Raw genomic sequence first — 27,011 nt, forward strand, 5'->3', positions numbered from 1 at the left:
CAGTCTCTCGCTGGGCAGACGGAACGTGAACAGTCTCTCGCTGGGCAGACGGAACGTGAACAGTCTCTCGCTGGGTAGACAGAACGTAAACAGTCTCTGGCATGGCCCCTCTTCTCCACTGAGTCCTCATTTGGTCGGATCGTTATGTCACGGAACGTGCAAGATAAAAAAGGTGTGAGGACTCAAATGCAGAGAATGGTAATTTATTACAAAAATAAACAAACACAAAGCAAAAACCCACGAGGGGGAAAAACACAATAAATAAGAATGAAACAACTGAACCTTAACATGAAGTGGGGAACGGGGAATCACGGGGAACAGGAGACATTAGACAACGATCCGACAAAGACTGCAAACAAGAGGAGACTTAAGAAGGGAACAAATCAAGAGGGGACAGGTGGAAGAACTCAAACAATAATCAGGTAAAGAGGGGGAGGGATCAGACAACGACCAGAGCACATGGCCCAAAATAACAAAACACCCATGTGCAACACAAGACAGGACAGGCATGTGACACTAATCACGGGGAACAGGAGACATTAGACAACGATCCGACAAAGACTGCAAACAAGAGGAGACTTAAGAAGGGAACAAATCAAGAGGGGACAGGTGGAAGAACTCAAACAATAATCAGGTAACGAGGGGGAGGGATCAGACAACGACCAGAGCACATGGCCCAAAATAACAAAACACCCATGTGCAACACAAGACAGGACAGGCATGTGACATAATTTTAAAATCGTCCCGTGTGAACCAGGCTTTAAGTAGATTTTAAAAAGCTACTAAAATATCCTAATTTAACTAAGGCCTAATCCTGGCTTAATCTAAGGCCTGTCTGTGAAACCGGGCCAATGCAATATAAGGTTAATATCTGGCAGTTTTGTATGTCCATCTATAGTTGTCATCATCTGAAGTCTTCAAGAGTGTTGGTGTCATTAGAAGTCTTCACAAGTGAGGCTGGATCCAAACTGGAGCAGCTGTAATCTCTAGTAAACTTGCTGAGCATCCTGGGCCAGTTGTTCAGAGGTAAATTGATCGGATTTTGGTTATCGGATTGGATCAAATCTTGAAAATGGGTTGTTCAAAAGGGAAATAAGAAATCTGAGAATCAGATTAGATCAGGGAATCCAATCCTAGTTTTAATCTGGATCAAACCTTCAGTTTGTGTTGTTCAAAACTTGTCAGTGGGATTTGGATAACTTTGATCCAAAAAAACAGGATTATCCTGATCCCAACAGGGGGTAGGATTTCAAGGTGGATTTCAGGAAGAAAATGTAGTAAAACTTTAAAATTGGTCAAATAATACATTTGTATCATTTAGTGTATATACTTTTATTTATATTTTGCACTTGACTTGTGTAACCGTTGTAAAAGTGATAAAGTAGACATAGGCTAACAATTAAGCTATTCAGTATAGTAAAGTAAAAATAAAATAAAAATGATCTTGTCCCGATGAAATAATCCCCCAAACAGTTCACGACAGAGTTTGTGATGATGAGGTCAGCATCGCCCACAAGTTGATTGTTGATGCTGCGCCTCCCCTTTCGGTTGATGTACTCCCAATCCCTCTCATGAGGTGCTTGGATATGCACATGAGTGCAGTCAATAACCCCAATAGTATTGGGCATGTTCCCCAAAAACTTGTGCTTGGTCTGGGCAATTCGGACATCCTTTGGAAGTGAAACAAACTGATTGACCAGGCTGGCCAATGCAATTGACACAGCTTTCACTACATCACTCACAGTTGATTTGTCCACTCCCATACATATCACCAACAACTTGGTAGAAAGTCCCAGATGCATAGAAGCGCAGACCAATGAGGACCTGTTATTCTTCAGACAGACTGTGACTCCTTCAGGTTCTCCGTTGAAGTTTTGGCCTGACAAGGTCTGCAATGTACTTAATATCAGCATTCCCAAAGCGAAAGCGAGCATACAGTTCTTCAGTGGTGTATTGCTCCAGTGGTTGTGCACGCTCAACATACACCCTTTGACGGTATCCTCTTCCACCAACACGGTGGTAGCGATGGACAACACCTGCCATGTAAGTGCCTCTCTCTAAGTCTTCTGAGAAAGGCTGAATATAAGATGGCTGTCAAATACCCACACACCAATTGGCTGACGTGCTGTGGCTTGTGTTCAATTAAATCAATCATGCCCAAGGCCTATAAATACTATGTTCACTACAACAGAAGCGGCGAAACCATGGACTCAAAAGGACCTAATTTCACTGTTGCAGAAATCCATGCACTGCTGGAGGGTGTTAAGTGCCATTATGCCTCAATAGTAGGAAGCTCTGTTGCGGGTGAAATGGTGACTAACAAAAGGAAGAAAGACATTCGGGTTGAAATCACCCAGAATGTGAATGCAATGGGGTCTAGCCAGAAGAGACCTTGGAGCAAGTGAAATTTAGATGGAAGTATCTGAGGGCAAGAGCAACAAAGGACCTTGCTGAAGCAAAAAACACCCAAACAGGCAACAAACCCTTTAAGAAAGGTGAATACACAGATGTGGTTCTGGACTTTATTGGAGGTGAGAACTCTAAAGCTCTGCACGGGATTCAAGGTGTTGTAGGGGATGGCGAGCCTACGATTGCAGAGGAAAGTGAGCCAGTTCCTCCTAATGCAGAGGAAACATTCATTCTGGATCTCAGCCCTATTATTGAAGAACAACCTGGATCCTCACTGGTAGAGCCAGCAGTCACAGGAGCTCAGAAAAGAGGCTTGAAGCGTCCTTTGCCGAATAAAAATGATGATTTCTATGAATCACTTCTTAAACGAGAAACTGAAAGAGCAGAAGCACAGATATTCCTGGCAGAGGAACAAATCAAGCTGACCAAACTACAGCAAACCAAAGCGAAACTTCAGATCCACCTCCTAAAAGCGGGGCTTGGAAATGCTGGTCTCTCCTCCTCAGAGGAAGAAGAACCCTGAACAATCTTTATTTCGTTAACTATTGGATATTTAGCCATTTCATTTTTTTAAGACGTTTTCAAAATGTGCACAACGTATTTGTTAATGTATGTTTGTTGTTTATTTTGTTGTGGTTCAGATGTGGGTCATAAAATAAATTATGATTAGAAGTGGATGTTTATGTTATTTTTGTGTTTTGTCTCAAAATAAAAAACACTTACAGTGACCCCATGTTGGCTCTTCTACCTGTTCTTTACATAGCTGGTAGCCCACATTGTGATATGTTGTCCCATTTAGAGCACTGGTAATCCGGATTTGGTAATCTTGAAAACTGTGTATCTTGATCAGGGTGATCCAGTCCAATGTTGCTTTGAAAAACCGGCATAAAAGTAAGACGGATTACCTGATCCTGGATAGGAAAAAATGGGATTTCCAAATCCGGATAATTTTGATCCAGATTAAATGTTTTGAACAACTGGCCCCCTGAGATAGAAACAGGGAAACAACAGAAGAAAGATTAGCGTAGCTGCTGTAATATTTCAGGCAAAAGATGATCATGTGCATTTTTACTATTTTATAGTCTTATAGTGCAAGATTATGAGATGTGTTAATTGAATGCTTGGATAAAGAGATGTGTCTTTAATCTAGATTTAAATTAGGATCGTGTTTCTGGGCCCCAAACATTATCAGGAAGGTTATTCTAGAGTTATTCCCTCACATTCAATTGAATTAATAGGAACTCGTCTGATTTTAATGAGAAAACATGACCTAACGAGTCAGCATTTTATATTTGAACACTATACATTATTACAATGCAAACGTCCTAAACATTTCTGAGTATTATCAATGTTAAAAACAGTTGTGCTGATTAATATTTTTGTGTAAACCAGTGTAACAATGTATTCCATTTTCTTTTTTTTCTCTCTCCAGAATTAATTGTTAAATAGACCCAACATATGTAAATGGTAGTTTACACTACTGTTCAAAAGTTTGGGTTCAATAGAATTTAAAAAATTAAATAAATTCTTATTTTTATTCAGCAAGGATGCATTAAATTGACCAGAAGAGAGAGTAAAGATTTCTGTTTCAAATAAATGCTGCTTTTTTTCTTTCTATTCATCAAATAATCCTGAAAAACACAAAAATATGAAGCAGCACTGTTGTGAATTAATTTGAATAGAAATGTTTAATTAATTATCTTTAATAATAACAGAAATAGGTGTTGTCATTTACAAGGTTGTTCAGCTTTAAGAAAAGTCTACCCAAAATGCATAGAGGGCGAGAGTGCGCAGGTAGAATAGCAGACTGATCTAATGAAATGGCGTATGTATGACACGCCAATTCGTTTTTCCATTTTTGGCGTGCTATCAACACACACAATCACTTTTCAGCGTGTTTATCAACGCCGTTGACTTAACGTTACATCACTGTATATATAAATATATGACCTACCCCAACCCCCGTCCCTAAACCTACCCGTCACTGGGGTTAATACCATTTATGAGTCTTCCCCTACCATCATAGGAAAAAAATATCGCTCCCCAGATGTAGATATACATTTTGCTTCGTTTCGCTCGGACATTTAACGGCGTACACATACACGCGGAATCACTCGGACATTTAACGGCGTAGACATACACGCGGAAGATGACGATTCGTTTCGGCGTGGACATACACGCGGATGGATAAAAATGCGTATAAATAACACGCCACTTAACTTGAAAGTGGCGTGTATGTTTACGCAAAGTCATGATGTCATGTTGAGAATAGAAAGAGAAGAGTGATGATATTGACATCCATGTGTGTGCGCTGTATTCATGTCTAATCCTGTTCGTAAACTTCAGTAAACAGTTCGTTTTATGTAATTCAAGTCGTCAGTGGTCATTACTGCTTGTTAAGGATGGAAAGATACTACAATCCCGGGAAAACTCGCAGGCAACATCCCTGAAAATGAATGTCACCCGCCCCTCCCATTCGTGCGCAAGCGCTTAGGTTTCACTCACGGTCAAGCTGTTATCACGCGTCTGTCTATCAAAGATAGGGATGTCTCCCGCATATTGATAGCGGCTTACTGATGCCCGCAAATTAGTTCAAATCTCTCCCAAGAGCGAGCGAGCGAGCAAAAGCTCGTGCTCCAAACCGTGTAGCGCGCGCATGCCAGACAGGGAGAGAGCAAGAGACCTTGTGTGTGTGTGCTAGTGTGCCACATGAAGCCCATATAAGACCCACAGTCCAATTTTCTGTGTGTATAGCAGTTACATTAAAATTTGCGTAACACTGCACAACTGTGTTTCCTAAGGCTACATAGGCTTACATGTTGTTTACAGTTTGAGTTTGGATTAAGTTCTATTGCGGTTTTTGCACTGTTGTTTTGCATTGTTTTGCACAGCAATTTAAAATCTAAGTAAAAAATTGTTAACATGCAGCAGCAGAATAGAGGCCCACTGCCATCCTGTGATTTTGTGTGCAGTTATTCAGATAATTGTGGTTCTTTTTGCACAACTGTTAAAAAACTATTTTATTTGATGGAACATAAAACTTGAAGAATAATATTATTTGGTATTATTATTTATATTTATTGATAAAAATATTTTAGGTTTTGTACTGTATATATATATATTAGTATAAGTTTTTAAAAGAAGCCATTTTCGGCTTCAGTTTCGGTTTTTGGCGAAGTGCATCCTAAATTTTCGGTTTCGGTTTTGGCCCAGAATTTTTATTTCGGTGCATCACTATAAAAAATTGTACAAACAACATTAGTGTGTGTTTAATATTAGTGTATGTTTGAAGTTTTAGTTTAGTTCCTTTGTCCACAAGTGGAAATTTGTCTTTGGTTTAGTTTTACTTACTAGTCATATGGTTGGTAGCACCTTAGAGATGATGATCAGCTCAACTCTGCTACGATGCAGGGCATCAGCATGGAAGATCTAGGAACACAACAAACCATTTGTTACAGAGCCAACAATATTATACAATAACAGGTTTATTAAAAGGAAAGAAGCTACAGCAGAAGTGAATTGCAGAAAAGAGAAAGAATATACAGAAATTGATTTCTTAATTAGGATAACAGAATTTATGTTTTTAGGTTTACTTATCCATTATGTTGTGTTCAAACCCCTATAACACTTGTGGTGTTCCTGGTAAAAAATGAGCGGCCTTTAAAGAAATAGCTTATAAATCACTTGTTATACATATTATCACCCAATATTGGATTCAATCTTTTTGTCAACTTGTTCTCTTTTAATTAGTACTGGTTTTATTATATTTCTGTTTGCATCTGATTAATCATAGGCCTAATTTATCTAAGAGTAGGCATCTCATTTTTTTTGGGTAAAAAAAGCATTATTTATAAATAATTTTGAAAATATTAAATAAAATATGAACATCTTCATGTACACATATGTACATGTGTGCTTGCAAACATTGAGCCCTTGGATCTGTGCATGTGTCAATACATGCATACCCACGCTACCCAAACAAACACACACATTAAAACACACAAACTATTTTGATTATTACATTCTTTTCCACAGAAAGAAACTTGATCCTACCCTGAACTGCATCTAATATCCATTCATCCATCTGACATTCACACACACACACACACACACACACACACACACACACACACACACACACACACACACACACACACACACACACACACACACACACACGTGCAAACTGGCTTTAGTCTGCAGTGACCCTGTTTCAAAAGAATCTTTCATGTTCTTTGTTTCATCACAGTTTTCAGACTAAATATTATGACATTGTGTTTTGGGACTTTGATGTTCTCACACAGAAAAAGATGAAAATTTACAGATATAGATGTTATAGCACAGACACATACAGGTCCTTCTCAAAAATTAGCATATTGTGATAAAGTTCATTATTTTCCATAATGTAATGATAAAAATTAAACTTTCATATATTTTAGATTCATTGCACACCAACTGAAATATTTCAGGTCTTTTATTGTTTTAATACTGATGATTTTGGCATACAGCTCATGAAAACCCAAAATTCCTATCTCAAAAAATAGCATATTTCATCCGACCAATAAAAGAAGTGTTTTTAATACAAAAAAGGTCAACCTTCAAATAATTATGTTCAGTTATGCACTCAATACTTGGTCGGGAATCCTTTTGCAGAAATGACTGCTTCAATGCGGCGTGGCATGGAGCCAATCAGCCTTTGGCACTGCTGAGGTGTTATGGAGGCCCAGGATGCTTCGATAGCGGCCGTAAGCTCATCCAGAGTGTTGGGTCTTGCGTCTCTCAACTTTCTCTTCATAATATCCCACAGATTCTCTATGGGGTTCAGGTCAGGAGAGTTGGCAGGCCAATTGAGCACAGTAATACCATGGTCAGTAAACCATTTACCAGTGGTTTTGGCACTGTGAGCAGGTGCCAGGTCGTGCTGAAAAATTAAATCAGATGGAAGCATGAAGTGCTCCAAAATCTCCTGATAGCTAGCTGCATTGACCCTGCCCTTGATAAAACACAGTGGACCAACACCAGCAGCTGACATGGCACCCCAGACCATCACTGACTGAGGGTACTTGACACTGGACTTCAGGCATTTTGGCATTTCCTTTGTTGTGGTTTTCAATCTTTCTGAAAAATAACTTCGCAGAGATCTTTGATGCCAGAAATAATTAGACTTTATTTTCGAACGCCGTCCCGTTCCATAGAACGGCGCTCTAACGCTCTCTGGCCCTCTGGCCTTCCAGTGCGCTCCCGAGTATCTTTTGGTTCAGAGTTATATACATACATCTTCTTCCAAAGAAGGTAACACACCCTATAGATAGTTTTGGGTAAAGGTCTTTTACCATGTGACTTCTCAGAATAGAATTTTCTGCAGCAAACAACATTCCATTCAAGGTCTTTCACATACACAGAGGAAATCCAAAGTCACAGACAGAAGAAATAATTGTGTCCAAATATATAGCAAAATTACTTGTTTTCTAAATAATAAAATCTTCAACATTCCCTCCTCTGAGGCTTATCTAAGCCTCACTTTCACTAGCTTTTTCCAGAGTGTAGTTTCAAAATCCAGCTCCCTCAGTTATGCTACCTAGTGACCCAACTGAGTCACTCATTCTCCTTTCCAATTACTGGATTAAGCCACCACACTCCAGAGGAGCACTCGAGCCAAACATCTTCTTCCATACATTTTATTTCTTTTAGTTGTTCTTTCTTTTTTGTTTAATGGAAAAAGTAAAAGAATCGAGGTCTCCTAGTCAGACAAACTGAAACATTGTTATAAGTGTGTGTATACCTTTGTTCTTGCATTGCATGTTATTGTCACAGTTATGTAGAGTATATCAAACATAAAAGTCTCTTATACTATTGAAAGTTTTCTTGCGGTGCAGATATCCTCTAGGGTCTGGCTCATCAATCTTCTTCCTCCTCAATTCCTCATTTAATGGGATCAACATCCAGGGTTTGTAAATATCAATTTGGTTGCCCTCTCAAATTAGTTTTCATTATCTTTTTTCCGCATTTCCATTCGTTTAACCGTGGTTTTCCAACTAGTGATCTTAATATACAAAGTCACAACAGAATAATAACCCACTTTTAATGTCCCTAATTGAGCAAACCTTAATTTTCAAAACTTTTCATTAAGTTTTCCTTAACTTCTGCTCTTAAGTTTTTCTTGACTCAATCGTAATTGCTAAATTTTCCTCCCTGCACAATATTATTTAGTAAAAGTGCAACACTGATCACCAAACATAAGTCAGTTTACTTTTTTCACATAATTGTTTTTCTCCTAATGCAGACAAAGCATTATAATAAATATCTGCTTATTATAGTAGTCTAATTGATTTATTATGCATTTTTGTTCTACTTGATCCATATGACAATTAATTCAAAATATGGCTGGGTAAACATAACTTTTATCACTTCTTATGAGAGAATATAATTTCTTAAATTCGAAGAATCCATCTTTTAGTCAGTCAATTTTAGTGAACAGAACACTTTACACCTATCTAATAAATTGCAATACATTTCGCTTACTGTCTATTTTATTACCAAATTTAAACAATAAATTCCATTTTGACCTTTTTAATCTCGCATATTGCTTCCTATTCTCATTGTAGCTCCTCAGTTTAAGACTAAACTGAATACATTTTTTTTTTCATTTCTACTAATTTCTAAATAAGCTATCATGAATAAACTAATTATGTGTCATGTAATCACTCTAAGAAAGCTTCAGAGCAATGTTACATTTATCTCATAAAAGTCATTCAATAAACTCATTAGACAATTAGAAAAATAACTCTAGAAAATAACTTTTTGCACTCTTACATATTCCTTATATGTACATTTCTTTTTCTTTATATCTAACAATCTAAAAGTTTGTCTATCAATTTAAACCATTAGCATTATAACTTAATTATTATTAAAACTTCCTTGTGTTCGTATGCAATTTATTTTTAATCTTCAATACTTCTGTTTAGTTGACATATAATCTGACGTTATTTCTGATAGACTTCCAATCTAGGATTACTTCTGTTAGAAATTTAATTCCTGTTCCTGTCCTCCTCTACTGATTTCATTGCTTTTACCCATCTATATCATGTCCACATGGTATACTGATATATGGCCTATTTTTGTCGCTGTTCTTTTCTTAACTTTGTTTTTGTCACAAATTTCACAAAACTTTGCAAAAATGCCTTTTAATTTAAAATGCCTATAATTTTATATTCATTTTAATTTTTTAATTTCCTTTCCTTACTCCCCCCTTTGCGCACTGGTTTAAAACCATTGCGCATCTGGACTGAGAATATTCAAAAGTATTCATTGGTTCAACAATCTGTCCTTCATGTGAATTCTAAATATCTATTTTTGACCCCCCTCTGGTGCCATTTAGATTGTTCACAAGGGCCTGTTAGTTATTGGATTTCAATAACTTCCTCTAAGTCTATAAACTTTCTATCGAGCACTACTTGATATAATTTTAACTAATCAATTGCATATTGAATCAAATTGTATTCTTAATTTAAATCTAATATTTGTTAATACCCAATGTTAATACTTGCTTTAATTTCAACTGTAGCCTTAAATTAATTAAGTATACCCTTGTATTGACAAGTTACATCTGAGTACCCCTTAAAATGTATTTTAAAGTTATTTTTAGTTCTAATTTTTTCCTTCATGAATTGTCTTAATTCCCATTATGCTATATTAATTGTTAACATTATTTTAGTTTCTTTTCTTATATAGTCATTATCATTGTTTTCTATGTTGCGTTAATATATTTTTACTTTCAATCATTTTTGCTATGATGGGGTTATTATTAAGTTGCTACTGAATCTATTCAATGGCTGAACATCCAATCATAGGAAAGTTGGTTGATGTTTGAGCTTGTACTCATCTCTGTTGATTCTCTTTTCTGCACAGTTCTTCTCATTACTGTGTTTCTGGTCAAGTTTGTCTTTTCTTCCATTCATGATTTGATCATTCTGTTAACCTTGTCATCAATCATTACATCTTTCACCAGGGTGTCTCCAGTGAGTCGTTCGTTGCAATGGACTCTTTCTCTCATTGTCAGCATGTCCTTGATCCCTCAGTTCAGTTGTGGGGGGTTGCTGAAGTCAGTTGGTTTATTTTAAGTTGAGAGACATGGACTCAAATGTCACACTGTTGATCACTTCCTCTGAAATTACAAAGCACAGTTACTGGTTCTTTTTGTTAGACTTGTTCCAGAATCCTTCCTGGAATCGAGCTGCAGCTATCTGTAAATTAAAGCTTAATCATTTTTGTTAGTGAAAACATCATGTGATTTCAATCATCTGCTAATCTGTCCCATTGTACTTCTCGCTGTTACCTGTAGAAAGGTCATGGGCTGAGTGGTGTCCTTTCTGCCTTCATTAACAGCAGGACTTTAATCCATATATTCTCATTTGTTTTTCATAAATTTGACTTTTCATCATTATTTGCAACTTTTTGCATTTTTCTCACAATAAATTTCAATGTACTCTTATAATTAGTCAATTCAACTCAGTTATCTCTTTGTCTTGAGTTCCACTATCAACCCACTATTTATTAGGCATCTTGGACAATACTCAACCCACTTTGACAAAAGTTACAAGACAATATTTCATACTTTTGACAAAGATCAGCTCCATCACGATATGCTGAAAAGAAAAGCAGACGTGTTATGCTGAAAAGAGAGTCAGATATGTTATGCGCTGCGCAAATGTGGCACTGTTTTTTCTCTTTTTATTTTTCTCTTTCCATTCTTTGTTTTTTCATATTGTTACTTCAGTTCCTGACCAGGAAATTTAACCAAATGCATCCATGGTCATTATTTTACTGGGCAGAATTTGCCCTGTGGGCCCACATGTTAAATTTTAAATACAGCTGTATTGGCAAAATAATTGATTTGCCTTAGTGTCTCTTCAGACACCATCTCTCACTCATTCACACTCAGTGTCTCTCTCACACACGCTGGCCAGCATACACTCTTACAGGTTGTGCTCTAAATGTGGCATCCTATAATTTTAGCCAAGGGTTGATCAGGTCAACACAGCTATGTCAAACACTACTGAGAAGTGTCAATGATCATAAGGTTTAGTTTATCACCGTTGTTATAATCCTTTTTTTCTTTCTTTTTACAAAATCTAATAGACTAAGTATTTTAGAATAATAAGCCTGCCATTGTAATTTTTCAAATACATTTTGTCATTTGTTTTTCTGATTTTTCCTATTCTTTTTTTGTTTTGTTTTTTGCTCATGAGCTGCTTCATGAAATAAATTGGAGATCTCTGCATAATCTTGGATCCATGGCCAACAACATTTCCATCTCATTATCCCAGTTTTGACAGCATTTTTTGCAATTTCATAATTTTGGACTTTTGGAGTAATTTTTTTCTCCAATCTATATCTCTAAAAACTTGCCAAAACAAAATGGAGTGACCAGTATCATTGTTTTGCAAACAATAATAATAATTCTTTGACATTTTGCGTCTATCTTTTTCTTTGCTACAGAATAATTGTTCATGCTTTTAGCCCTATAATTGTTTCATATAATCCTCACTATACCAAATCCAGCCTCAGTTTGAACTATTTGGTGAGTTGAGCACCCACTTCTCTCTTTCAGTGTATTCTCTTTCTTTTTTATATGGCTGGACTTGAACCTACTGGAAAAGCAAAGAGGGTTAGTTTAGCAGAGAATATAAAGAATTGCTTATGAGACCAGTGAATAATCAGAATGAATAAAGTTAATATAATAACTAAATTGAAGCAGTCTCTAGAGTGATCATTGAAGTTGCCACACCTGTGTTGCCCGTAAGGGAAGGGTTTCGGTCAGTTCTTCTGTTTTTAGATTATCAGTCTGTTAAAGCTTCTTGGCTGTCGCTCTGCATGTGTCGTCAGCCTAGCTGTCACTCAAGGCTTGGTGTAAACTGGAATATTGGCTCTGTTTTTTCTCTGCCTCTGCTGAGTTTGGGCTTTTGATAGATTTTGCCACAGCTTTGCATCTCAGGATTTTCCTCTTGTCCTCAGGAAAAAGTCTCCAGTGAAATAGTGAACGTTTCACCTTTTCCAGCATTAAATCAGTCTTTCTCCATGCTGAGTTTTCCAGAGAGTGGTCATCTTCAGAAGGGGAGCTGAACGCCCCTCACCCTCTCTTCTTCTTCTCTCTGCAGTCGTCTTTGACCTTTCACCTCTTCCATTCGACACTGAAGCCATCTGAAACTTGAACACTCAGAGAGCTGCATAGATCAAATTAGTCTTTATAAATATTTGTTCCTGAGCTATTAGCTTTTTATCTAAATTCCACTTTTAACCATCTTTTTCCTAGTTCTTTTTTACTATATAATAATCACTGGTTGACAACAGCAGTTCTCCCATTCTGTTTTTAGTAAAGCAAGTTTTCGTTGCAGGAAAAAGCAAGCTATTTCTTCATTGCAATATCAGCAATAATCTAACTTTGATTTTCTGAGTATAATACAATTAAATAATTTTCCCTATCATAAAATCAGCCTTCAATCTTTCTCCTATATTTGCATGCTGTGCTCAAAATAATCTAACATGGTGAATAAACTTTTCCTCACCCATTCCCAACAATTCACATTTACTACAATTCTAAGATTGCTGTAAATTATTTATGACTGTTGAAACTTGGTCACCCAATCTTGTTCACTTTTAGCACACTGCACAAGTTATTTTTTCCTTAGCACAAACTTAATTATCTACAATGGAATCATTTTTCTCTCATTTTGTCTTCAGGGATAATGAGATACAAATTTTAGACGTCTTCAGATATAAGATATAATATATTAAGCACATGCATTTTTATTTATTTATCCATTAATATATATCAGTCCATTTATTAATTAAATATATATTTTATAACTTTAACTTATTTCATACTACAGTAATCTGCAAGATTATTATCTTGAAACAATTGTTTTCTTTTACTATTTCCTTTACTTTTAATACTCATCATTTATAAAGTACTTGTCTCTCAAGCACATTCACACATTCCTTGTCACCTATTTTTAACCACAGTCACAGTCAAGCAGACACACAGGACAGGATCCTACATTCACTCTACTCACACAACACATTGACAATACAATAACTTTAAACTATAAGACATCTGCGATTCACTTCCTCCGACACAACAGAGTCATATACTACATAGCTTTTCCGTACAGTCCCTTGTTAACCTATAACAAGGCGGTAACCAAAAGCTAAACTTATCTGGGCAATATTCGCCATCCTTCCAGGCCCTCTTGGCGAAATCCACATAAATCTTACCCAGTCCCTTGTTAACCTATAACAAGGCGGTAACAATAAACCAAACTTAATCGGTGCACATGCAATTAACTTATTATCCTCAAGGCCCTCTTAATAAGTAACACAGAGTTCTGGTAACCTTTACCAGTATACTTAACTTCATCTGTGTACATGCTATCCCATTATCCGTCAAGGCCCTCTTAATAGGAAACACAGAAACCTGATACCCTATATCAGTATACTTAAATCTATAAAAAACTGATAACCTCTATCAGTACACTTGTCATCCTCAAGGCCCTCTTGACAAGAAAAAACAATAACTGTTATCCTTTAACAGTAAACATAAATTCTTACGTACATACGACAAAACCTTTAGCGGCACATCAGCATCCTACCAATATTCACACAATCTGCATCAGATTATATAAACACTGGCAAACACTAACGGGAGCTCCGCCGCGCTATTACACATTACTTGACATCATCAACAACAATAGACACTTATTTCTAGAATCAAAGATCCTCTTTTCAATTTTTTAGTTCTTTAAACTTGGAGAAGCATTTTAAAGGGTCTTACCACTCTGGCTCACTGGTGACAACACATACTTTTTCAAAAGCAAAAATTGCTCACCTCAAAGTACAGTGGCCACTGTTGTCTGTGTCGGTCACCAGAGTCGCCTTTCGTGGTTCCTTTTGCTTCAAAAACCAAGTCCTGCCGGGGTCGCCAAATGTTGTGGTTTTCAATCTTTCTGAAAAATAACTTCGCAGAGATCTTTGATGCCAGAAATAATTAGACTTTATTTTCGAACGCCGTCCCGTTCCATAGAACGGCGCTCTAACGCTCTCTGGCCCTCTGGCCTTCCAGTGCGCTCCCGAGTATCTTTTGGTTCAGAGTTATATACATACATCTTCTTCCAAAGAAGGTAACACACCCTATAGATAGTTTTGGGTAAAGGTCTTTTACCATGTGACTTCTCAGAATAGAATTTTCTGCAGCAAACAACATTCCATTCAAGGTCTTTCACATACACAGAGGAAATCCAAAGTCACAGACAGAAGAAATAATTGTGTCCAAATATATAGCAAAATTACTTGTTTTCTAAATAATAAAATCTTCTACATTCCCTCCTCTGAGGCTTATTAAGCCTCACATTCACTATCTTTTTTCCAGAGTGTAGTTTCAAAATCCAGCTCCCTCAGTTATGCTACCTAGTGACCCAACTGAGTCACTCATTCTCCTTTCCAATTACTGGGTTAAGCCACCACACTCCGGAGGAGCACTCGAGCCAAACATCTTCTTCCATACATTTTTATTTCTTTTAGTTGTTCTTTCTTTTTTGTTTAATGGAAAAAGTAAAAAACTCGAATTCTCCCTAATCAAAATTAAACCAAAGAATAAGACAGTGTTATAAGTGTGTGTATACATTTGGTTCAGCATTGCCTGTTATTGACACAGTTATGTAGAGTATATCAAACATAAAAGTCTCTTATACTATTGAGAGTTCTCTTGCGGTGTAGATATCCTCTAGGGTCTGGCTCATCAATCTTCTTCCTCCTCAATTCCTCATTTAATGGGATCAACATCCAGGGTTTGTAAATATCAATTTGGTTGCCCTCTCAAATTAGTTTTCATTATCTTTTTTCCGCATTTCCATTCGTTTAACTGTGGTTTTCCAACTAGTGATCTTAATATACAAAGTATACAACAGAATAATAACCCACTTTCAATATCCCTAATTGAGCAAACCTTAATTTTCCAAAACTTTTCATTAAGTTTTCCTTAACTTCTGCTCTTAAGTTTTTCTTGACTCAATCGTAATCGCTCAATTTTCCTCCCTGCGCAATATTATTTAGTAAAAGTGCAACACTGATCACCAAACATAAGTCATTCTACTATTTTCATATAATTGTTTTTCTCGAAATGCAGACAAATCATTATAATAAATCACTGCTTATTATAGTAGTCTAATTGATTTATTATGCATTTTTTTTTCTACTTGTTCCATATGACTATTAATTCAAAATATGGCTGGGTAAACATAACTCTCTCATTTTTATCACTTCTTATGAGAGAATATCATTTCTTAAATTCGAAGAATCCATCTTTTAGTCAGTCAATTTTTGTGAATAGAACACTTTACACCCATATAATAAATTGCAATACATTTCAGTTACTGTCTATTATATTACCAAATTTAAACAATAAATTCCATTTTGACCTTTTTAATCTCGCGTGTTGCTTCTCATTCTCATTGTAGCTCCTCAGTTCAAGACTAAACTGAATACATTTTCTTCGTTTCTACTAATTTCTAAATAAACTATCATGAATAAACCAATTATGTCTCATGTAATCACTCTAACTAAGAAAGCTTTAGAGCAATGTTACATTTATCTCATAAAAGTCATTCAATAAACTTATTAGACAATTAGAAAAATAACTCTAGCAAATAACGTTTTGCACTATCTTACATATTCCTTATATGTACATTTCTTTTTCTTTATATCTAACAATCCAAAAGTTTTTCTATCAACCTTTTAAACCATTAGCATTATAACTTAATCATTATTAAAACTTCCTTGTGTTCGTATGCAACTTATTTTTAATCTTCAATACTTCTGTTTAGTTGACATATAATCTGACCTTATTTCTGATAGACTTCCAATCTAAGGATTACTTCTGTTAGAAATATAATTTCTGTTCCTGCCCTCCTCTGTTGATTTCATTGCTTTTACCCATCTATATCATGTCCACATGGTATACTGACATATGGCCTATTTTTGTCGCTGTTCTTTTCTTAACTTTGCTTTTTGCCACAAATTTCACAAAACTTTGCAAAAATGCCTTTTAATTTAAAATGCCTATAATTTTATATTCATTTTAATTTTTAATTCCTTTCCTTACTCCCCCCTTTGCGCACTGGTTTAAAACCATTGCGCATCTGGACTGAGAATATTCAAAAGTATTCATTGGTTCAACAATCTGTCCTTCATGTGAAATGCCAAATATCTATTCTTGACCCCCCTCTGGTGCCATTTAGATTGTTCACAAGGGCCTGTTAGTTATTGGATTTCAATAAGTTCTTGTAAGTCTATAAACTTTCTATCCTTTCTATCAAGCACTACTTGATATCATTTTAATTAATCAATTGCATTTTGAATCAAATTGTATTCTTATCAATTAAAATTAAAATTTAATATTTGTTAATACTTGCTTTAATTTCAACTGTAGCCTTAAACTAATTAAGTATACCCTTGTATTGACAAGTTACATCTGAGTACCCCTTAAAATGTATTTTAAAGTTATTTTTAGTTCTAATTTTTTCCTTCATTAATTGTCTTAATTCCCATTATGCTATATTAATTGTTAACATTATTTTAGTTTCTTTTCTTAATTAGTCATTATCATTGTTTTCTATGTTGCGTAATATATTTTTCTCCGCAATAATTTTTTGTTTTGATGGGGTTATTATTAAGTTGCTACTGAATCTATTCAAGGGCTGAACATCCAATCATAGGAAAGTTGGTTGATGTTGACTATTGTTTGAGCTTGTACTCATCTCTGTTGATTCTCTTTTCTGCACAGTTCTTCTCATTACTGTGTTTCTGCTCAAGTTTGTCTTTTCTTCCATTCATGATTTGATCATTCTGTTAACCTTGTCATCAATCATTACATCTTTCACCAGGGTGTCTCCAGTGAGTCGTTCGTTGCAATGGACTCTTTCTCTCATTGTCAGCATGTCCTTGATCCCTCACTTCAGTTGTGGGGGGTTGCTGAAGTCAGTTGGTGTATTTTAAGTTGAGAGGCATGGACTCAAATGTCACACTGTTGATCACTTCTTCTGAAATTACAAAGCACAGTTACTGGTTCATTTTGTTAGACTTGTCCCAGAATCCTTCCTGGAATTGAACTGCTGCTATCTGTAAATTAAAGCTTAATTATTTTTGTTAGTGACAACAACATGTGATTTCAATCATCTGCTCATCTGTCCCATTGTCCTTCTCGATGTTACCTGTAGAAAGTTCATGTGGGCTGAGTGGTGTCCTTTCTGCCTTCATCAGCAGCAGGACTTTAATCCATATATTCCTATTTGTTTTTCATAAATTTGACTTTTGATCATTATTTGCAACTTTTTGCATTTTTCTTACAATAAATTTCAATGTACTCTTATAATTAGTCAATTCAACTCAGTTATCTCTTTGTCTTGAGTTCCACTATCAACCCACTATTTATTAGGCATCTTGGACAATACTCAACCCACTTTGACAAAAGTTACAAGACATTATTTCATACTTTTGACATAGATCAGCTCCATCATGATATGCTGAAAAGAAAGGCAGACGTGTTATGCTGAAAAGAAAGTCAGATATGTTATGCGCTGCGCAAATGTGGCACTGTTTTTATATTTTTTATTTTTCTCTTTTCATTCTTTGTTTTTTCATGTTGTTACTTCAGTTCCTGACCAGGAAATTTAACCAAATGCATCCATGGTCATTATTTTATTGGGCAGAATTTGCCCTGTTGGCCCACATGTTAAATTTTAAATACAGCTGTATTGGCAAAATAATTGATTTGCCTTAGTGTCTCTTCAGACACAATCTCTCACTCATTCACACTCAGTGTCTCTCACACACACACACTGGCCAGCATACACTCTTGCAGGTTGTGCTCTAAATGTGGCATCCTATAATTTTAGCCAAGGGTTGATCAGGTCAACACAGCTATGTGAAACACTACTGAGAAGTGTCAATGATCATAAGGTTTAGTTTAACACCGTTGTTATAATCCTTTTTTTATTTTTACAAATGCTAATAGACTAAGTATTTTAGAATAATAAGCCTGCCATTGTAATTTTTCAAATACATTTTGTCATTTGTTTTTCTGATTTTTCCTATTGTTTTTTGTTTTGTTTTTTGCTCATGAGCTGCTTCATGAAATAAATTGGAGATCTCTGCATAATCTTGGATCCATGGCCAACAACATTTCCATCTCATTATCCCAGTTTTGACAGCATTTTTTGCAATTTCATAATTTTGGACTTTTGGAGTAATTTTTTTCTCCAATCTATATCTCTAAAAACTTGCCAAAACAAAATGGAGTGACCAGTATCATTGTTTTGCAAACAATAATAATAATTCTTTGACATTTTGCGTCTATCTTTTTCTTTGCTACAGAATAATTTTTCTCATGCTTTTAGCCCTATAGTTGTTTCATATAATCCTCACTATACCAAATCCAGCCTCAGATTGAACTATTTGGTGAGTTGAGCACCCACTTCTCTCTTTCAGTGTATTTTCTTTCTTTTTTATATGGCTGGACTTGAACCTACTGGAAAAGCAGAGAGGGTTAGTTTAGCAGAGAATATAAAGAATTGCTTATGAGACCAGTGAATAATCAGAATGAATAAAGTTAATATAATAACTAAATTTGAAGCAGTCTCTAGAGTGATCATTGAAGTTGCCACACCTGTGTTGCCCGTAAGGGAAGGGTTTCGGTCAGTTCTTCTGTTTTTAGATGATCAGTCTGTTGAAGCTTCTTGGCTGTCGCTCTGCATGTGTCGTCAGCCTAGCTGTCACTCAAGGCTTGGTGTAAACAGGAATATAGGCTCTGTTGTTTCTCTGCCCCTTCTCAGTTTGGGCTTTTGATAGATTTTGACACAGCTTTGCATCTCAGGATTTTCCTCTTGTCCTCAGGAAAAAGTCTCCAGTGAAATAGTGAAAGTTTCACCTTTTCCAGCATTAAATCAGTCTTTCTCCATGCTGAGTTGTCCAGAGAGTGGTCATCTTCAGAAGGGGAGCTGAACGCCCCTCACCCTCTCTTCTTCTTCTCTCTGCAGTCGTCTTTGACCTTTCACCTCTTCCATTCGACACTGAAGCCATCTGAAACTTGAACACTCAGAGAGCTGCATAGATCAAATTAGTCTTTATAAATATTTGTTCCTGAGCTATTAGCTTTTTATCTAAATTCCACTTTTAACCATCTTTTTCCTAGTTCTTTTATACTATATAATAGTCACTGGTTGACAACAGCAGTTCTCCCATTCTGTTTTTAGTAAAGCAAGTTTTTCGTTGCAGGAAAAAGCAAGCTATTTCTTCATTGCAATATCAGCAATAATCTAACTTTTGATTTTCTGAGTATAATACAATTAAATAATTTTCCCTATCATAAAATCAGCCTTCAATCGTTCTTCTGTATTTGCATGCTGTGCTCAAAATAATCTAACATGGTGAATACATTTTTCCTCACCCATTCCCAACAATTCACATTTACTACAATTCTAAGATTGCTGTAAATTATTTATGACTGTTGAAACTTTGTCACTCAATCTTGTTCACTTTTAGCACACTGCACAAGTTATTTTATCTTAGCACAACCTTAATTATCTACAATGGAATAATTTTTCTCACTTTGTCTTCAGGGATAATGAGATACAAATTTTAGACGTCTTCAGATATAAGATATAATATATTAAGCACGTGCATTTTTATTTATTTATCCATTAATATATATCAGTCCATTTATTAATATATATTTTATACTTTAACTTATTTATACTACAATAATCTGCAAGACTAATATCTTGAAACAATTGTTTTCTTTTACTATTTCCTTTACTTTTAATACTCATTTATACATTACTTGTCTCTCAAGCACATTCACACATTCCTTGTCACCTATTTTTAACCACAGGCACAGTCAAGCAGACACACAGCACAGGATCCTACATACACACACAGAGCTATATTCTACTCACAGTGTTTCTCACTGTTTTTACAAACAATACTTCACTGAATAACTTTAAACTATCACAGACCTCTGCGATTCAATTTAGCTTACCCGAGCAGTCCATTGTCATTCCTATAACAATGCGGTAACCATAAGCTAAACTTCTAATTCCCCTGTTCCATAGGATTTAACTTAACCCGAGCATTCCCTCGCTAGTCGAGGCGGTAACTGTTAAGCCAAACATAACTTCCCCGAGCAGACTTTTGCTAAATCTTTAACAAAACGGTAACCGGAAGTTAACCTTGATCTGTACGCATGCTATACTTGTATCCGTCCAGGCCCACTTACAAGTAAACACAGATCAACACTGATATCTTATCAGTACTTATAATCCTCTGTGTACATGCTATCTTATTATCCGTCGAGGCCCTCTTAATAAGAAACACAGAAACCTGATACCCTATATCAGTATACTTAAATCTATAAAAAACTGATAACCTCTATCAGTACACTTGTCATCCTCAAGGCCCTCTTGACAAGAAAAAACAATAATTGTTATCCTTTAACAGTAAACATAAATTCTTACGTACATACGACAAAACCTTTAGCGGCACATCAGCATCCTACCAATATTCACACAATCTGCATCAGATTATATAAACACAGGCAAACACTAACGGGAGCTCCGCCGCGCTATAACACAGTACTTGACATCATCAACAACAATAGACACTTATTTCTAGAATCAAAGATCCTCTTTTCAATTTTTTAGTTCTTTAAACTTGGAGAAGCATTTTAAAGGGTCTTACCACTCTGGCTCACTGGTGACAACTAGGAGTGTAATTATTAATCGATTCGTATCGATGCATCGATTATACAGCCGACGATTCGATGCATCGATCCGTCCGCAAGAGTATCGATTAATGTGTTTGTTTTGCCGCCTGACTATTTTCAGCATCCGCTCATATGCGTATAAACGATTGTTGTTATGCACTGGGCTAACGTAACTAAACTGCCAGTGTGAATGCACCGTCAGTCACTTAGTCGGCGAATTCCAAGCTAGCAGTTACTAACGTAAACAAACAGGCGCTAACGTGTACAAAAGGCTACTTCAACAGCTTTCTTGAAAAGTCTAGGGTGCTTTCACACCAACTCGGAACGGGCACGGTTCGCATGAAAAATCACTAATAATGTGAACGCTGTCTGTCATGCGGAGCCGGGTGCACACTGGAATACCGAACCCGAGACTGCCTGGAGGTGCGCTGAGTTCGGTTGCACTCGAACCGTGCCGCGGCTCGCGTGAATGTGAAAGCATCACGGACTCGGGTGCGCACTTGTTCAGGAAGTAAGTGACCTGCGCATGCTTTTTAGCTGATTATGATGTATTTAGTTAAATAAAACACATGTAAGGGCTGATAGTGTTGATAATTTACCTTGGATAAGAGCGAGAGAGAGTCTGCAGTGTATTCGCACACACACATAGCGCGTGGACTCAGGGCAACACATTAATGGAAATCCACTGTCTCCTGCGTTTGCAATCAGCAAAAAGCCAAATGCGACACACAGTAAACCGGTGTTGTTCACTCAGCTGTGCATAATAGCACCAAATAAAATAAAAAAACACAATATATTGACCCGCGTTTTGTTTTCTATCATGTGTCGTGCACGTTTGCGATGACGTAAGATGCACGGAAACACACCAGGATTCGATAGAATCAAGTTTTGAACTGTATGCAGTAACTGTTATATTTGCTGTTCTATTTGCAGTGCATTGAGCACATCATACACATTATGTGAATAGAATACTGTTCCTGTATTCTCAATAAAAGGCAAATTATAAACTTTTTGTTGATTTATTTGAAACTTAATAGATATCATGTAAAAATATCGATTATTGAATCGTATCGAATCGTATCGCGGGGAATTCTGAAGTATCGAAAATAATCGAATCGTTGGCTTAAGAAATCGGTATCGTATCGTCATGAAGGCTCCGATTTACACCCCTAGTGACAACACATACTTTTTCAAAAGCAAAAATTGCTCACCTCAAAGTACAGTGGCCACTGTTGTCTGTGTCGGTCACCAGAGTCGCCTTTCGTGGTTCCTTTTGCTTCAAAAAACCAAGTCCTGCCGGGGTCGCCAAATGTTGTGGTTTTCAATCTTTCTGAAAAATAACTTCGCAGAGATCTTTGATGCCAGAAATAATTAGACTTTATTTTCGAACGCCGTCCCGTTCCATAGAACGGCGCTCTAACGCTCTCTGGCCCTCTGGCCTTCCAGTGCGCTCCCGAGTATCTTTTGGTTCAGAGTTATATACATACATCTTCTTCCAAAGAAGGTAACACACCCTATAGATAGTTTTGGGTAAAGGTCTTTTACCATGTGACTTCTCAGAATAGAATTTTCTGCAGCAAACAACATTCCATTCAAGGTCTTTCACATACACAGAGGAAATCCAAAGTCACAGACAGAAGAAATAATTGTGTCCAAATATATAGCAAAATTACTTGTTTTCTAAATAATAAAATCTTCAACACCTTCTCCTCAGTCTTCCTCCAGACTCTGGCACCTTGATTTCCGAATGACATGCAAAATTTGCTTTCATCCGAAAAAAGTACTTTGGACCACTGAGCAACAGTCCAGTGCTGCTTTCAGGTCAGGCGCTTCTGCTGCTGTTTCTGGTTCAAAAGTGGCTTGACCTGGGGAATGCGGCACATGTAACCCATTTCCTGCACACGCCTGTGCACGGTGGCTCTGGATGTTTCTACTCCAGACTCAGTCCACTGCTTCCGCAGGTCCCCCAAGGTCTGGAATCGTTTTTTGCCACACTTTTTCCTTCCCACTGAGGTGCCTTGATACAGCACTCTGGGAACAGCCTATTTGTTCAGAAATTTCTTTCTGTGTCTCACCCTCTTGCTTGAGGGTGTCAATGATGGCCTTCTGGACAGCAGTCAGGTCGGCAGTCTTACCCATGATTGTGGTTTTGAGTAATGAAACAGGCTGGGAGTTTTTAAAAGCCTCAGGAATCTTTTGCAGGTGTTTAGAGTTAATTAGTTGATTCAGATGATTAGGTTAATAGCTCGTTTAGAGAACCTTTTCATGATATGCTAATTTTTGAGATAGGAATTTGGGGTTTTCATGAGCTGTATGCCAAAATCATCAGTATTAAAACAATAAAAGACCTGAAATATTTCAGTTGGTGTGCAATGAATCTAAAATATATGAAAGTTTAATTTTTATCATTATATTATGGAAAATAATGAACTTCACAATATGCTAATTTTTTGAGAAGGACCTGTATAAATGATTCACAGTGTCTTGCTTGTCATTTATTTTGTAGCAGCACAATGGCGAAGAAGCTCTCTGTGCATGATGTTCTTCATCAGATCATTGATCGAGATTCTAGTGAGGATGAATCTCAGAAGAAAAACTACCTTGCCTCGTGGGGATGAAGACCAGGCCAAACTTACATCTTTGGACCAGAATGTAGCCGTAGCATCAGCTGGCCCTCATCATCAGAAGACTGCTGCTCATCAGTTGTTTCAAGGTCTGCTCAGTGGTGGCTTCTTCTAAAACATCTTTCTAATGCTCCTTCACAGCAAAATTCATCCTGCATCGCCTCCTCCTCACTGGTGTCTCGATCAATGATCTGATGAAGAACATCATGCACAGAGAGCTTATTCGCCATTGTGCTGCTACAAAATGAATGCCAAGCAAGACACTGTGAAGCATTTATATGTGTCTGTGCTATAACATCTATATTTGTACATTTTAGTCCCAAAACACAATGTCATAATATTTTGTTTGAAAACTGTGATGAAACAAAGAACATGAAAGAAAGATTATTTTGAAACAGGGTCACTGCGGACTAAATCCAGTTTGTGCATAGATATATAATCTATACCCTTTGTGAACAAAGTCACTAAGTTTCAGTCCAATGCGATGACATTAACTAGTATTTTAGGGAAAAATAAATCTTCGCTGGGTCAAAATGACCCAAACAAAAAATTTTGCTCATACAGTGTCTCTTACGTTTGGATGTCAAAACCTTAAAATAAATTAAACAAATAAAAATGTAAATATGAGAAATTTAAAAAATGAGAACAGATGCATGGTGATATAGGTGAAAAATATTGTGAAAAATTGATATGAGGTTATTTAATGAGCTTCCTCACTTCACCTGTGTTTCCCACTTCTCCAGCAGCAGCTTTCTTCAGAAATGTTGAAGTCGTGGAACTTTCCCTTTGTTGTAGAGGGATTATTTTGTTCCTGCTGAAATCACAGAACAATTTTTATCAATATTTATTAACCATTGAGCTAGTTTCAGCCGTGTGAGTGAAGTCATTGATTAACAGTACTTTTATGTTAAATACATACGTTTATGTTAAATAAATTAGCTCACTTCCAAGCAAAATCTTTACAAAACTATCACAACCTCTCATCTAGACATAAGATGTGATTAAAAGCCCAAACCTTCATAAACAAAAGCTCAAGCTATAAAGTTAGCCTACCTCTTCTGAAAACGGTTGAGATGCTAACGGACTTTCTCGAAGACACTAAAGTTAACTAAACCATTTCTATAAAGTAAATATTCAACAGAAGCGTATCAATTACAAGTAAGAGAAGTTTCAAGAACAGTTGTGTGTATTATTTGTGTGATTTTAGAGACTAAACTCACCTGAAAGCAGTGAAAACAACAGCGAGAGTCGGAGTTTTGCTGCTTGTCTGTTGCACTGGTGCCGCGTCCTGCGCCGTTTCCATGGTAACTCATCTCTGCTCCAGTGTTTGAAGGCTAATCGAATATTCACGCGCACGTCCATTAAAACGCGTCAAAGTCACGCAGCATTTACAAACATAAACATCTAGAATTAGAACCTTACTTGAATAAAAATCTCATTATTAAATCATGAATTTAAAACTTATTTTGAAGTTATATGACCCGTTCATAGGTGCAAATTACCACTCCAGCACGTGATAGTGGGACAATTGTGGCACTTTTATAATTTCAGATTTTTTTTATTATTGTTTTTACGAACACTCAAACCCCATATTTCATTTGAACGCGTACGTGCTAAAAATGCTTATAGGCAGTATTTTTTATACCACCAACATTTGCTTTTGATATAGCTACTGCAGCTATGTCAGTTTCACAATTTTTTTATTCAGTGCTGTCAGATTCTTTTTAACTGTAAAAAATAAATTAAAATAAATATACATTTATAAATTAAAGATGTCCTGTAAGTGCTCAGCAGTACTGGACCGACTATCGACATGCCACTGGTGTACCGATGGTGGCCCAGCCGCGGAAAACCGCTGGTGGCGTACCACCCAAAAAACGCTGGCGGACCGACCGCATTTTCAGATTGGTCGTTTTGCCAATGGTGTGCCGCCGGAGGTCCGACCGTGTCAAGCCGCTGACTTTGTGCCGCCCAAAAAACGCTGGTGGACCGCCAGGTCATTGTTAGCTGGTGTTTTTATTCATAAAATAATTCAGGAAAAATGCACTCCAATTTCCACAAAAATATGAAGCAGCACAACTGTTTTTTTAACTCTGATAATAATCATAAATGTTTCTTAAGCAGCAAATCAGCACACACACACACACACACACACACACACACACACACACACACACACACACACACACACACACACACACACACACACACACACACACACACACAAGCACACACACACACACACACACAAGGTGACGGAATGATGTTGTTCAAATTCAGTTTTTCAATGCAATTATTTAAGTTTAGCAATTCAAATTCAAATATAAATGATTGAAATTCAGTTTCTGGTGGCGCATATTTCAGCCCATAGAAGTCTTTTATGCTCACCAAGACTGCATTTATTTTATATTAAAAATACAGTAATATTGTGAAATAATATTAAAACATTTAAATAATTGTTTTCTATGGAGAAGCATCACATTATCATTCAGAAATCATTCTAATATGATGATTTGATGAAACATTTATAATTATTATCAGTGTTGAAATCAGTTGAAACAGAAATATTTCCACTCCTTTCTGGTCAATTTATTGCATCCTTCCTGAATAAAAATATGAATTTCTTTTTTATTCTATTGAACAGCCAAACTTTTGAACAGTAGTGTAAACTACATATGTTGGGTCTATTTAACAATTAATCCGGGATAGAGAAAATCCCATTAATTCAATTGAATGTAAGGGAATAACTCTAGAATAACCTTCCTGATAATGTTTGGGGCCCAGAAACACGATCCTAATTTAAATCTAGATTAAAGACACATCTCTTTATCCAAGCATTCAATTAACACATCTCATAATCTTGCACTACAGTTATATGATGAAATAGTAAAAAGTGCACATGATCATCTTTTGCCTGAAATAATATTACAGCAGCTATGCTAATCTTTCTTCTGTTGTTTCGCTGTTTCTATCTCAGGATGCTCAGCAAGTTTAGTAGAGATTACAGCTGCTCCAGTTTGGATCCAGCCTCACTTGTGAAGACTTCTAATGATGACAAATATAGATGGACATACAAAACTGCCAGATATTAACCTTGTATTGTATTAACCTTATATTGTATTAACCTTACAGGCAGGGCTTAGATTAAGCCAGGATTAGGCCGTAGT

General features: G+C 36.5%; 1 long non-coding RNA gene across 9 annotated transcripts; it reads right to left on the reverse strand.

Moving 5' to 3' along the window:
- Window positions 1–759: 759 nt before the first annotated feature.
- LOC143741603 (uncharacterized) lies at window positions 760–25,849 on the reverse strand. Of its 9 annotated transcripts, none has more exons than XR_013205153.1 (5): window positions 25,065–25,849; window positions 24,567–24,658; window positions 23,857–24,035; window positions 5,761–5,838; window positions 760–1,007 (listed from the first exon to the last, which is right to left on the reverse strand). It is a non-coding gene; the product is annotated as an uncharacterized LOC143741603 (long non-coding RNA). The 9 variants fall into 9 exon arrangements; XR_013205151.1 differs by having other exon boundaries at window positions 24,562–24,658; XR_013205159.1 differs by having other exon boundaries at window positions 24,567–24,628; window positions 25,056–25,849.
- Between the last annotated feature and the right edge of the window lie 1,162 nt (window positions 25,850–27,011).

This window comes from Siphateles boraxobius, unplaced genomic scaffold, assembly GCF_051911475.1.
Source record: "Siphateles boraxobius isolate OS27281-9 unplaced genomic scaffold, OSU_SipBor_1 19, whole genome shotgun sequence".
Classification (NCBI taxonomy): domain Eukaryota; kingdom Metazoa; phylum Chordata; class Actinopteri; order Cypriniformes; family Leuciscidae; genus Siphateles; species Siphateles boraxobius.